Source organism: Phoenix dactylifera, chromosome 15 (genome assembly GCF_051530095.1).
Source record: "Phoenix dactylifera cultivar Ajwa chromosome 15, Ajwa_hap1_PhDact_Kaust_v1.1, whole genome shotgun sequence".
Lineage (NCBI taxonomy): Eukaryota > Viridiplantae > Streptophyta > Magnoliopsida > Arecales > Arecaceae > Phoenix > Phoenix dactylifera.
Genome location: NC_143204.1, coordinates 12,299,170 through 12,313,820, shown reverse-complemented (window position 1 = coordinate 12,313,820; position 14,651 = coordinate 12,299,170). Strand labels below are relative to the sequence as shown.

At 39.4% G+C, this 14,651-nt stretch overlaps 1 non-coding gene across 1 annotated transcript; it reads left to right on the top strand.

Annotated features, from left to right (window-relative positions):
- Positions 1–13,047: 13,047 nt before the first annotated feature.
- Positions 13,048–13,156, top strand: LOC120108356 (small nucleolar RNA R71). Its single transcript, XR_005509734.1, has one exon. It is a non-coding gene; the product is annotated as a small nucleolar RNA R71 (small nucleolar RNA).
- Positions 13,157–14,651: the final 1,495 nt, after the last annotated feature.

The following is a 14,651-nucleotide window of genomic DNA, read 5'->3' as shown; positions in this document are numbered from 1 at the left end:
TTATGGGTTAAAATATTTAACCCGTTCTTTCTGCATAAAATTTTCTGAAATTCATGCTTAACCCTCTGCATGCACACCATCAGTGGTATCAGAGCCCGTCCAGGTTCTTTGTGATATCAAATATCTATGCAAGATGTGATCTTTTACATATGATGTAAACTGATTATATTATTTCATTATGTTATTCATATGATGAATGAATATGTTTGTTTGCATGATTAACTTGAATCTTAAAAGTGTTTTAAGGATTTAAAGTTATGGAGCATGCAAAACAAAGATAAGACATAAATAATGCAATATACTTAATTATGAATTGAGTAATGATATAGATCCTAGACTTTAAATGTGATTTGAACGTCTAAGACATTGCATAATTCATGGGATAATGGGTTAGCTAAAACAAATCCAATTGAGTTGGACTCAATGGTTGAAATCAAACTTGGTAGAGTAGTTGATCTAATCTAATTAAAGTTGTTTCTTAGATTGGGTCAAGATTATTCTTGATCTTTGCAATAGTTGTAGTTGATCAAGTCCATGTCTTTGATTAGACCAAATGGATGTTGATTTAGGCTTCGTGGTTGAGCTTGAGTTATGATATTGATCAAATTGAAATTGATAAACCAGTTGGTGTCAAAGGCAACTGTAATCAGTAGGTTTTTAATTGGGAGCTACTTGCTGGGTTTCGGTCCAGTCAAGTTAATGGCATACCCTTCCGCTGATCTCACTTACCTGGCCATCTTGGTGAATTTCTTTTGATCAGATCTCTGATTGACTCTAATTAACCCATGCCTGTAAGAAAATCAGTTGGACTGATTTAGGTCATTGACTTGAATCTATTTTCTATGATACCTAACTTATGAAGTCAGTGAGAGGATTTGGATTGAGTCAGCTTTTTATTATAAAAATCCTCTAAATTATTAGGTTCCTAAAATGATATGGTTAATGGAGATGACCACGTCATAGCCTCCCATTAGTTGTGTGATAATGAGTCCAATGCGTCTATATACATTGGAGGCGTGTGCGCGCACTGGTGCGTATCGTCTATTGGAATTGTCATACAATAATGATGAGTCAGTTGCAACTATTGGAATGGGTGGTCCGGTTGGATACCGGCCAAAGTCGGGCTTGACCATCTATTAGATAGTTTGCATTGATTGCTACATGTTAATGGTTGGACCTAACCGGAACTTTCAGTAGTGTCGATATACGCCTGCTGAAGTGCTTCCTGGGGCAAAATGATCACTAGAAGTTGTTTAGTTGAAACAATTTGTTATGAATCTACCTTTAGGTGTATTTGGGTTGATACCGACCAAAGCCGGGCCCAGGTATGGCCTAATGGATTCTAGTGCCCACTAAAGAATTAAGAGTAATTCTTCGGCTTAGAGGCAGAGGCTCCTGATTCGTATAAAATAGTGGGAGGATCTTTAGACTAAAATCTATGTCTTTAGATTAATTGACTCATTTACTAATAAGGCCTTGGTTTTATCCTTTATGCAGAAATGTCCTCTTATAAGTTCCCCCTATCACTATTGGATAGTGATGAGCCGACTAGACCTTTGATTAAGAATCAGGCTAACTCGAGTGCTAATGAGAGAAGTCAGCAAAGAGTTGCTAATCAAGGTGGTTATATGATAACACCTTATAATTTCTCTGTATGTAATATTATGACCTGGGTATTGGATACCAGACGTCCTTTTAATATCTGTAATACGTTGAAAGGACTGCAAGTCATTGAGAATTTCGGTAACAATGAAAAATTCCTAAATGTTGGAGATGGAAGAACTGCTCCAGTTCTAGCATTAGGTAATATTCAAATTGTTTCGAATTCTCACATAATTGCCCTTGGTGAATGTCACTATTGTCCTAGTTTCTTAATGAATGTCATTTTCGTTGGTCATTTGGCCTTAAACGGTTATGAAATTTGTATAAAAAAGGATTATTGTGATATCATTATGAATGGTGTTACAGTAATCAATGGACGATTAAACAATGGCATTTATGTATTGTCACAACCTGTAAGTGTAATGTACACTACAAGTAAACGCCCTAGATCTGATGATGTCCCTGATATCTATCTTTGGCATTGTAGGCTAGGTCATATTAACAAGAACATGATCAACAGGTTGGCCTTACTGGATATTTTAAATATTAATGATTGTGAATCATTACCTACCTGTGAGTCTTGTCTTCTTGGAAAGATGACCAAGTCGCCTTTTACTAGAAAAGGTATACGAGCCGGTGCTGTATTAGGTCTTGTACATTCGGATGTATGTGGACCTATGAGCACTAGTGCAAGAGGTGGATACAGCTATTTCATTACATTTACCGACGACCTATCTTGGTATGGGTATGTGTTTCTTATGAAACATAAGTATGAATCATTTGAAATGTTCAAATTATACCATAATGAAGTAGAGAAACAAACTGGATAGTGTATTAGGATACTTTGATCTGATCGAGGTGGTGAATACCTCTCCAGTGATTTCTTGACATATCTGGAGGAGAATGAGATTCTTTCTCAGTGGACCCCTCCTGGAACACCGCAGCATAATGGTGTGTCTGAAAGGAGGAATCGGACTCTGTTGGACATGGTCCGGTCCATGATGGGGTTTACAGCTTTGCCCTTATCATTTTGGGGTTATGCACTTGAGACCGCTTGTTATATTCTTAATAGAATTCCCAGTAAATCTGTGACTAAAACTCCATATGAGATATAGACTGGTCAAAAGCCTATACTTTCTCACCTTAGAGTTTGGGGGTCTCCAGCCTACGTCCGTCGTTTGAAAGCAGACAAACTGGAAGCTAGGTTAGAAGAATGTCTTTTTGTCGGCTACCCAAAAGAAACCAAAGGGTATTATTTCTACCAGGCTAATGAACAAAGGTTGTTCGTCAGCAATAGAGCTATCTTCTTAGAGAAGAAATTCCTTGGTGAAAGAACGAACAGCTCTAAGGTTGAGCTTGATGAAGTTCAACAGGTAGAGGATCAGACAACTAGAACTGAACCGTTAGAGTCTGATTTGATTGGATCAAACTCAGAACCCATTAAGGTTGCACCCGTTAGGCGATCCGGTAGAGTACCGCATCGACCGGATAGATACTACAGTTTTCTTGTCCGGGATGATGATCCCATTGGTCTCGATGAGAACGATGATGATTCCGTCACCTATATGGATGCTATGCAAAGCTCTGACTCTGATAAATGGCTTGGAGCCATGGAATCTGAAATGGAGTCCATGAAGGTCAATGATGTATGGACATTGGTTGACCCACCCGAAGGATTTAAACCCATAGGGTGTAGGTGGATTTTCAAACGGAAAAGAGGCGCAGACGGAAAGGTGGAAACCTATAAAGCCCGTCTGGTTGCCCAGGGATTTCGTCAGCATTATGGTATCGACTATGACGAAACGTTTTCGCCTGTGGCAATGCTGAAATCCATTCGGATCATGCTTGCGATTGCGGCCCATCTGGACTTTGAGATCTGGCAGATAGATGTTAAAACCGCTTTTCTAAATGGAGATTTAGAGGAACAGGTGTATATGATACAGCCTGAAGGTTTTATTTCTGCAGATGAGTCTAAGGTGTGTAGGCTGCAAAAGTCTATATATGGACTAAAGCAGGCATCTCAGAGTTGGAACATTCGTTTTGACAGGGTTATCAAAACTTATGGCTTCGTTAAGAACGAAGAGGAACCTTGCATATACAAATAGGCTAATGGTACGGTAGTTTTATTTATTGTACTGTATGTGGATGATATTCTCCAAATAGGGAATGACATCGCTGCACTACAGGGAGTAAAAATATGGCTTTCATCACAATTCTTCATGAATGATTTGGGAGAAGCATCCTACATCCTTGGGATGAAGATCTATAGAGATAGATCTAGTAGGTTGCTCGGTCTGTCCCAATCCATGTACATTGAAACCGTGTTGAAAAGGTTCAGCATGACGAATTCCAGAAAAGGCTATCTTTCGATAGGTCATGGAATCACTCTTTCTAAAGAAGATTGCCCGACAACTCCCCAAGAAAGAGAGCATATGAGTAGAATTCCATATGCCTCTACTGTGGGATCTATTATGTATGCTATGACATGTACTAGACCAGATGTGGCATATTCACTAGGTGTAGTGAGTAGGTACCAATCTGACCCAGGAGAGAGCCACTGGAAAGTTGTAAAGACTATCCTCAAGTATTTGAGAAATACTAAGGATAAGTGGATGGTCTATGGAGATTCTGACTTGAAACATGTGGGATATACTGATTCCAGTTTCCAGTCAGATCATGATGATAGCAAGAGTGTGTCTGAATTTATTTTTATCCTGTATGGTGAGGCTGTCTGTTGGAAGAGTTCCAAGCAGACTACTATAGCGGACTCTGTGTGCGAGGCGGAGTACATTGCGGCATCGGATGCGGCGAAGGAAGCTGTGTGGCTGCGAAAGTTCATTGCTGAGCTCGGAGTTGCACCCTCCGTTGATGGACCAGTCCCACTATACTGTGATAGCATTGGGGCCATCGCTCAAGCTAAGGAACCAAAGGCACACCAGCACACCAAGCACATTCTGCGCCAGTATCACCTTGTTCGTGAGATAGTAGAACGAGGTGACGTTGATCTTAAAAAGATTGACGGAAAGGATAACTTAGCCGACCCCTTCACTAAGGCCCTCAGTGTAAAGGAGTTTGACCATCATTACTTGAAGATGGGTATACGATACTGTACTGATTGGTTTTAGGTCAAGTGGAAGTTGTTGGGAATTATGTCCTAAATCCAATCAATTGTTAATTGTAAATGTATTTGAATCAATTATAAATAACATGGTATTTATTCATCACCAGAACATCTTCACAAACTCCGATGTGATGAAGTCCTTAGGACTGCTTTGTGTAATGAAATATGATTTTGTCACACAGGTCCTTAAATATTCATGACCGTATGATATACTATTAACAAGACGATAGTATTATCGGGCGTAGGTCATTGTGTATCATATTTGTTGGTTGTCTTCCAAACCAAAGAGTATAGAGATACTAGTATGGTATACAGGTGAATGGTAGTGTACGTTCACTGAACGTGACCAATTGACGGACTCTCTCTTGTCAAGAGTTGTTCCGAGTGGATATGGGTATATGTATCCTTTAGACCTGAGATTGCAACCGGTGGCTTGCAAGCAACTTACTGTACTTTGGTGCCAGACTACCTGGATTTCTAATCCAGCGACGGAAGGTGATGCTAAAGTAAAACTACTCTCCCAAGTACAGGAGAATCGCACAAGTAATATAACTCGGGAGTCCGAGGTCGATTCCTCAGGGAACGATCTATAGATTATTAGCGTAATTTCTAGATGTAATTTTCAGTTGATTTTCAAAAATTAAAAGCAGATGATTAATAGGTAACTAAACAAAGTTCAAGAAAATAGAGAAGGCTAGGGATTCGGAATCCTCCTTGACAATGTTACTTTCAACAAATAAATTTTGCGATTCTTGATTAAGGATTAATTAGATAGAATAGTTCTAAGCATGGAATATATACTTTGAAAACATGGATTCAACATTCAAGTATTTATCGTGCCGGTTACGTATACGACAAATCAAAAATCGAAACAATCCATGCATCAATAAATATAAACCATACAAGATCTATCTAATAAATAAATATGCAAGAACCCAAAACATACCAATGGATATAAAACAATTAGAATTAAAGTTTAGAATGTACTTGATGAAAGCAACATGACAAGGGTTCATCCATCACCCTTTGCCAAAGGAGTTAGCAAGCCATTACAAAAATCAGCATCTCTCCCTTTCTCACTCTTTTTTTTTCTTTTTAGAAACAGAGCATACCCTGTTTCTTCCTTTCTTTCCTCCTCTGTTTTCTTTTCTCCCCCAAATCAGCCTCCCCTTTTCCCTTCTCTGCCGACTCCTCTTATACTCAACTCTCCCCCTCTATGGATCTTGGGAATGCGCTGGAGGAGGCTGAATCTTAGGCGCGTGAGGCTAGGAGGAGATCGCGGGCGAAGATGAGCTGGAAATGAAGCTCGGACGCTGTGGAGGAGGCGGTGATCGCTGGCTTCACAGACGGCGTGAGCGGACGAAGGGGCTGATCGCGGGTGCTGCGGAGGAGGCGGAATGTTGGGAAGCTTCATGATCTCTTCCGGACGGCCGCTGGGAAGATTCACGGGCACTGGGATACGGAAGCTCAGATCACGGAAGATTGCTGATGCAGGGGAGGGTCTGATGCGGGTCCGGAAGAAGAGCTGGGAGGCGCAGATGGTAATGGATGATGCGTGGGATCCTGGGGTCGCACGCTGAAAAATGAAAATGGAGGGAGCGGACGCGGTGGAGACGGGATGCTGGGAAGCTTCACGGGCGTTGGGATACGGGGTCACACGCGGAAGGAGGAAGCTGGGAAGCGCCTTAAACGGGCGGAAGATGAGGGCGTTGATCGCGGGATCTGGATGAGGGGTTGTGGGAGATCAAAACACAGATCCGTTGCGGGCTTTTGGATCCTCCCGGATGATGAAATTAGACCCTTAGTGGATCCATCTTGCGCTGCCTCCGGATGGCTGCCATGTGTCCCTCGGGTGCAAGTGTGCTTGACCAGGTTCAATTCTGTTCCAGTGTAATCAGGCTTGAAGTCAACCAAATGCACATTTAAACTCTGATTTACGATAATCTGTGCCAAATAAAATATAAAATTAATGCAGCCCTTTTATCATTATTTGTTAGCAATAATATTAATTTAAGCAACGTGTATAACGCACTTTTGTGTTCTCATCATATCCCCCAACTAGCTTATTGCTAGTCTCTAGTAATTAACGAGCAAACAATAATGAGGACACAAAAGATGTGGTCTAACCTATGACTTTTTATTGAAGTTAAAGACACAAAACTAAGATACGTACCTACTTTCGTAGGGCATCACGATTGCACTTAGCATGTGCAACAAGCCGTTAAACCCCTAGGTTACCCTAGCGGACGAGTGTTGTCTCGTGAGGGTTTGTAGAGATGTTACCCACAAACATCATGAATGATATGACATGAGGTCCTAAATTTTAAGCTAATACTCATGTAACTAATATATATTTTTAAGCATGGCAACTATCAAAGCAAGGAAAATATGAAAGTGTAGTGTGCATAAAAGAGTATGACTTTCTTAGAGCACTAATACCTCCACCATAACATTGCACTGCTTGAATTTTTAGGTGTACTACTCAAGTTCACAAGTGTTTACTACAGTTTATTAGAGCCTGATCTATCAAATTTTCAGAATATCTCATGTTGTCTAAATTTGTCAAAAATTGTTCGTATATAAAGAAGGAGCTATCAAGCCCAGCTAAACATCCAAAGTACACAGAGTTCCAAATTAATGGAGTCAAACCAGCCATTACCACATGTCACTGGGTTCAGTCCAACTAACCTTATTCATGCTTATTTTTATTTGTAAACAAATATGACGATTACAATAGTCCAACCCCCTTAGGCTCTAGTAAGATCCATGTAGCGAGTTTTCGGCCAATGACTTCTGATCCAGTTGGCTCAAGGCATTAGGTGAAACACCCCTCGGGCTTAATTACTCGAACCAGACTACGCCACGAGGTCAGACTTGTCATCTTTTTTTTTTTGCGATAAAAAGTGGAGGTAAACTGAACCATATAACGTGACTGCATCGTGACTATAGGTCAACCAAGGTTGGAACATAAGGCACTTAGGTGATCTAGCCAGGATATTCAACCTCTATATTTATGTGAAAACCAAATCATGAACCTTGTAGTACGGACAAGGATACTCATACTTCTTTTACAGATACGGCTTAATAAAAATGCATTAAACAAATATGAACTCCTGAGGCCTTCCTATAATCATTAAGTACATGTGCGGGGATCTAATAATAGGTCTCTGATCAATCATAATATGCATGTGTTCCTTGCCGTAATAGTTGCACAAACTCAATATGAAAATACATGTGCATTTGCTTAGAAAAGAAAGTAATAGAATAAATCAAATGCAAAAGTAAGGTTTTTTTTTTTTTTTGCAAAATATTTCCCTCCCCCAACTTAAACATTGCATTGTCCTCAATGTAATAGATACAAGAAAACTATATATGAGAGACAGTAGAGAAAATAATATTAGAGAGAAGAGGAATATCTTGAGCTGTTGATATCTAGAAAATAAGACCTACAAAATAAGAAAAAAACTAGAAATAAAAGAAAAAAATTAATTCTAACTACTATACAGATACCTTTGTCGTCATGCTCAGTCGTAAGAAGGCTCCCCCAAGGAAAAAGAGTCCTCTTCATCTGCAAAATTCTCAAGAAAAGGTTTTAACCTATGTCCATTTACCTTAAAAATTCTACCATCCCGTGGATTCTCAATCTCAACCGCCCCATGTGGAAAAACAGTTTTTATAATGTAAGGACCTGTCCATCTCGATCGCAACTTACCAGAAAACAGATGTAAGCGGGAATCATATAAAAGAACCTTTTGTAAAGGTTCATAAGATTTCTTTAAAATTGATTTATCATGTAAGATCTTTATTCGTTCTTTTCAAATTTTAGCATTATCATAAGCATCTCTGCGAATCTCATTAAGCTCGTTCAATTGCAATTTTCTAGCTAGATCGGCATCATGTAAATCAAAATTCAATTTTCTAATTGCCCAATACGATTATGTTCTATTTCTACAGGCAGATGACACGCTTTTCCATAGACTAGCCGGTAGGGAGACATGCCAAGAATGGTTTTGTATGCAGTACGATAGGCCCATAATGCATCTGATAGTTTCAAGGACCAATCTTTTCGTGATGGGTTCACCGTTTTCTCTAAAATACGCTTGATCTCCCTATTGGCTAACTCTACCTGGCCACTAGTTTGCGGATGATATGGGGTGGCAACTCTATGGGTGACACCATACTTTTTCAATAAGGTCTCGAAAGGCTTATTACAAAAGTATTTTCCACCGTCACTAATTATGATCTTAGGCATCCCAAATCGTGAAAAAATATTTTCTTTTAAAAACTTCAGGACAGGTTTGTGATCATTGGTCCTACAAGCGACAGCTTCTACCTATTTGGACACATACTCGACACCGACTAAAATGTACTCATATCCAAAAGACGGTGGGAATGGGCCCATAAAATCGATGCCCCAACAATCAAAAATTTCGATAATAGTAATGAGTTGAAGAGGCATCATTTGCCTACGAGTTAGACTTCCAATACGTTGACATGGATCACATGTCCTGCAGAACTCGTGGGCATCTTTGAACATAGTAGGCCAATAGAAACCACATTGCAAGACCTTTGCAACAGTTTTCTTAGAGGCAAAGTGTCCACCACAAGCATCAGTATGGCAGAAAGAGAGTACGCTTTGTATATCATGATCCGGTATGCATCGTCTAAAGATTTGATCATTGCAATATTTAAATAAATAGGATTCTTCATAGTAATAATTCTTTACTTCACGCAAGAAAATTTTTCTATCTGTCGACCCCCAATGCTCCGGAATTCGGTTCGTAACAAAAAAAATTACAATGTCAGCGTACCATGGCACAATAGCGAGTGCAAACAACTGCTCTTCAGGGAATGAGTCCTTGATGGGAAACTGTGGCACCGAATCATTAAAAACTAATCGTGATAAATGGTCAGCAACCACATTCTCTACTCCTTTTTTATCTTTGATAGTGATGTCAAATTCTTAGAGTAGAAGTATCCATCGTATTAAGCGTGGTTTGGCCTCTTTCTTATCCAACAAATATTTTAGTGCCGCATGGTTCGTGAAGATAACAATAGGAGCACCAAGGATATAAGAGCGAAATTTATCTAAGACAAATACTACTGCAAGCAATTCCTTCTCGATGGTAGTGTAATTCATTTGAGCATTGTTTAAGGTTTTGCTTGCATAGTAAATGACATATGGCTTATTATCCTTGCGTTGTCCTAGGATAGCTCCTATCGCATAGTCGCTAGCGTCGCACATAATCTCAAAAGGTAATGACCAATCAGGTGGTCGCACGATGGGTGCAGTGCTAAGCATAGACTTCAACTTTTCGAATGCCTTCTGACAGGTTTCAGTCCAATTGAACGGTGTATCAAGGGATAGGAGGTTACATAATGGTCGAGCTATGACACTAAAGTCCTTGATAAACCTCCTATAAAATCCGGCGTGACCCAAAAATGATCTAACATATTTAACCGTCTTGGGTGCAGGTAGCTTAGCAATTAAATCAATCTTAGCTCTATCTACTTCCATGCCCTTCGATGAAACAATATGTCCTAAGACAATTCCTTTTGGCACCATGAAGTGGCATTTCTCCCAATTCAGAATTAAATTCTTTTCCATACATCGAGCTAAGACTGCTTGTAAATGTGAAAGGCAATTATCAAATGAGTCGCCAAAAACGGAGAAGTCATCCATGAATACTTCTAAAAATTTTTCGTTCATGTCTTCAAAAATGCTGAGCATGCATCTTTGGAATGTTGCAGGTGCGTTACACAACCCAAATGGCATTCGTCGGAAAGCAAATGTGCCAAAAGGACAAGTGAAGGTAGTCTTCTCTTGATCTTCTGGTGAAATTTCAATTTGATAATATTCCGAATAGCCATCAAGAAAACAATAGAAATCATGCCCTGCAACTCTCTCCAACACTTGGTCTAGGAAGGGTAGAGGAAAGTGATCCTTTCGTGTGACCAAATTCAGCTTTCGGTAGTTAACACACATGCGCCAACTCGTCGGGATACAAGTTGGAACTAGTTCACCTTGTTCATTTTCTACTACTGTCAAACCCAATTTCTTAGGAACGACTTGAGTAGGGCTTATCCACTTGCTGTCGAAAATTGGATAAATAATACCCACGTCAAGCAACTTGAGGACTTCTGCCTTAACCACATCTCTCATTGTAGGATTTAACCTTCATTGCATTTGCCTTGTGGTTTTAGCATTGTCCTCCAAATATATCCGATGCGTACAGATTAAAGGGCTAATCCCCTTCAAGTCTGCAATAGACCACCCTAAGGCTCCTTTATGATTCTTTAGAACACCAACTAATTTTCTTTTCCGGGTATGATCAAGTCCAGACGAGATGATAACAGGAAAAGTGTCATCGGGTCCAAGAAAAGCATACTTAAGTTCCTTTGGTAAGGGTTTCAATTCGAGCTTGGGTGCTTGCTCATGGGATAGTACTATTTTCACCTCTCGAGGCGACAACCTCTCAAATTCTCCTACTTTTGGTCTCCACCTATTGACCATCTTGATATCCAGATTATCCACAATAGGTGTGATTGACAAATCATCATCATCGGTTCCATTAGGACACCAATCAATTAAGCTATCATTGAATGGATCGTTAATTGCTTTAGCTAACAAATATTCTTCTACGATGGTTTCAACCCAATCAGCCTCCTTACTCTCTTCGGGATCATTGGATTGTTTGCACACATTAAAAATGTTCAATTCTAAGGTCATGTTACCAAAAGAAAGCTTCATGATGCCATTCCTACAATTAATCAATGCATTAGAAGTTGCAAGGAATGGACGTCCTAAAATGACCGGAATCTGAGACCGTAAGTTCGAAGCCGGATGTGTGTCCAATACAATAAAATCGACAAGAAAGTAGAACTTGTCTACTTGGACTAATACATCCTCGATAATCCTCCTTGGAATTTTAACTGACCTGTCAGCTAATTGCAAAGTGACGGAGGTTGGCTTCAACTCACCTAAACCAAGTTGCTCATATACAGAATATGGCAACAAATTCACACTCGCCCCTAAATCTAACAATGCTCGCTCTATCCTAAAGTCACCTATGATGCATGAGATGGTTGGGCAACCTGGATCTTTATATTTAGGAAGAATGTTGTGCTGCAAAATAGCACTCACATTTTCAGTTAAAAATGCCTTCTTCTTAACATTTAATCGACGCTTAACAATACACAAATCCTTCAAAAATTTGGCATATGAGGGTACTTGTTTGATTGCATCAAGAAGAGGTATGTTGATCTTTACTTGTTTAAAAGCTCAAGAATTTTAGAATTAGGTTCGAGCTTTTGCAACGGCTTTAACCGTTGTGGAAAAGGTGGAGAAAAAGGACATTCAACTTTCTCGGTAGAAGTTGGGACCTCAACTTCTTTTTTTCTCCCTTTCATGAACTTTGGGAGCATCAGAATTAGAAGTGACTTGCGGTCTCAATGGGACGGTCTGATCGATGACTTTCCCATTACGCAAAGTCATAATGCTCTTTGCATGTTCTGTATGCGAACTAGAAGGAGCCGTATTATTACTACCGTGCACTTGTGGGTTAGGTTGGGGTTGAGCTGGAAGCTTACCCTTCTCTTGGGTACTGAGGACGGTAGTCAACATTGAAAATTGGTTCCTTATATCTTCAAAATTTCGAGTATTTTGAGCATTGATATTAGCTTGACCTTGTAGAAAAGTTTGTATAGATTGCAAGGTATCCTCGATATTCGACTTCTGAGAGGGTGGTGATGCAAAAGTAGGATGTGCAGGTGGAGGAGCTAAATGGTGTGACTGTTGAGGATGATCGTTTCTCCACCTAAAATTTGGATGATTCTTCCAACCAGGGTTATAGGTATTCGAGTATGGATCGTTATAAGGCTTTTGGTAGGAGTTCATAGCATTTGCTTAATCATGCAAGACTTCTTTGAATGCCGGTATGGTGGGGCAATCTGTAGTGGTATGACCCGACATATCGCAGATACCACAACACTCGTTTCTAAGCTCCATAGTCTTGACAGGCGCAACCTTCCTAAGCTCAATTTCTTCTACCTTCCTAGTCAGGGCTGCCATTTTAGCATTGAGATCATCCTCAGTTCTGAGGTTGTAAAGGCCTCCCTGTATAGAGCTAGTAGGCTTAGGCAAAGACTTGTTGTTTCTATCCCCGTTATCCCAAAGTTGGGCAGTCTCAGCAAGGGAATCCAAATACTCCCATGCCTCATCAGGTTGTTTTTCTAAAAATCTACCATTACACATGGTCTCTACGAACTGTTTCAACTGTGGAGATAAACCTTCATAAAAGAAACTAATGGTTCTCCAAGTTTCGAACCCGTGATGAGGGCATGAGAGAAGAAGGTCTTTAAATCTTTCCCAACATTCATAAAATGTTTCATTATCTTTTTGTTGGAAATTGCTGATATGTCTTTTCAAAAAGTTGGTCCTTTATGTGGGGAAGAACTTCTTTAAAAATTCTCTCTGCATATCTTGCCAAGTTCTTATTGATCTAGGTCGCAAAGAGTTTAGCCATGTTTTGGCCTTATCCTTTAGAGAGAAAGGAAACAATGTCAACTTGAGGACATCCTCGGTGACGTTCGGCACTCTAAATGTAATGCTTAATTCTTCAAAATCTTTTAAATGAAGATACGGACTCGCTGACTCTAATCCGTGAAACTTGGGTAGCAATTGGATTACCTCTGGTTTGATTTCAAAATGTCCTACATTATCAGGAAAAATTATGCATGAAGGCTGACTAGTCCTAGTCGGTTGTAGGTATTGTCTTAGAGTCATAACATGGGGTTCACGTTCTCGATCGTGGTGACTTCCCGCATCTTCATTTAAATCAGCCATCTCACAAGGTATGAGATATTGAGAAGGAATTTCAGGGGTATGTCCTAAGGGATGATCTAAAGTTGTACGACTTAATCGACCAGTGTCGTCCCTATTCCACTTTAGCATGCAAAATATTTCCCTCTCTTTTTTTTAAAAAAAAAAAATATAAGTACCAACTAAAGTTAACCTAAAACGACACCCTAAAACAAAAATCTATTCACAATCAAACATGCAACAAAACATTACACCTCAATTTCTAATATTTTTCTTAAATTTTTAGACAGCTCCTAACTGGTTTGAAGAGGGCACCTAAGCCTCCAATCCGGTCTAATGAACCGAGTTGACCAGGTAAGCTTCCAGGTAAGTGGAGGGGTCACGATGCGTTCGCAAAGGTCCCACTTAAAATCCACTTGCCTCGAACAGATGAACTGTCTCCCTTATAGGGACAAAGCTTGCCTAGACATCAACTAAGCCACAGAGCGAAATTGGTGCAACTTTCGGTGGTCTTCGTCCTATTGAGCTCGAATGTCCTTAGGGGCCGACGTCTAGTTGATTTTAGTTAAGCTTAGGATATCTATGCACTGGGGTGATTTTTGGGCTAAGGACGAGTGATGAAATTCCGACCTTATCTTTTTAAATGGGTTCAGCCCTTAGAATATTTTATGCTGATGCCTTATACTATATGCAACAATCAAGAGATTTTTTTTTTAATGTTTTATGACATGACATTAAATTTCATTGAATAGGTGATCAAGCAAATTATTTATTTATTTTTCTTAAATTTATGAGTTGAAGTTTGAAATTTGAATTCTGAAATTTGAAATTTGAAATTTTAGGTTTTTCTCTTTTTTAAAATTTTTTTTTGAATAATCACCCTTGATCTTTTCTTAAAGTTTTTTTTTTCTTAAATTTTCAATTAGCAACAAGGGTTAATGAGATATAATAACAATAAACTCTGATTCTAAAAAAATTAAATGCAGAAAAATTCAAAACAGAAATCAGCAAGATTTTATATTAATCTAATGGTCTTAATGTCTCAGAATGTCAATCAGACCGTTCAGATTATTGAACAATGTGTCTTGCACTAGCTGACCAAATTTG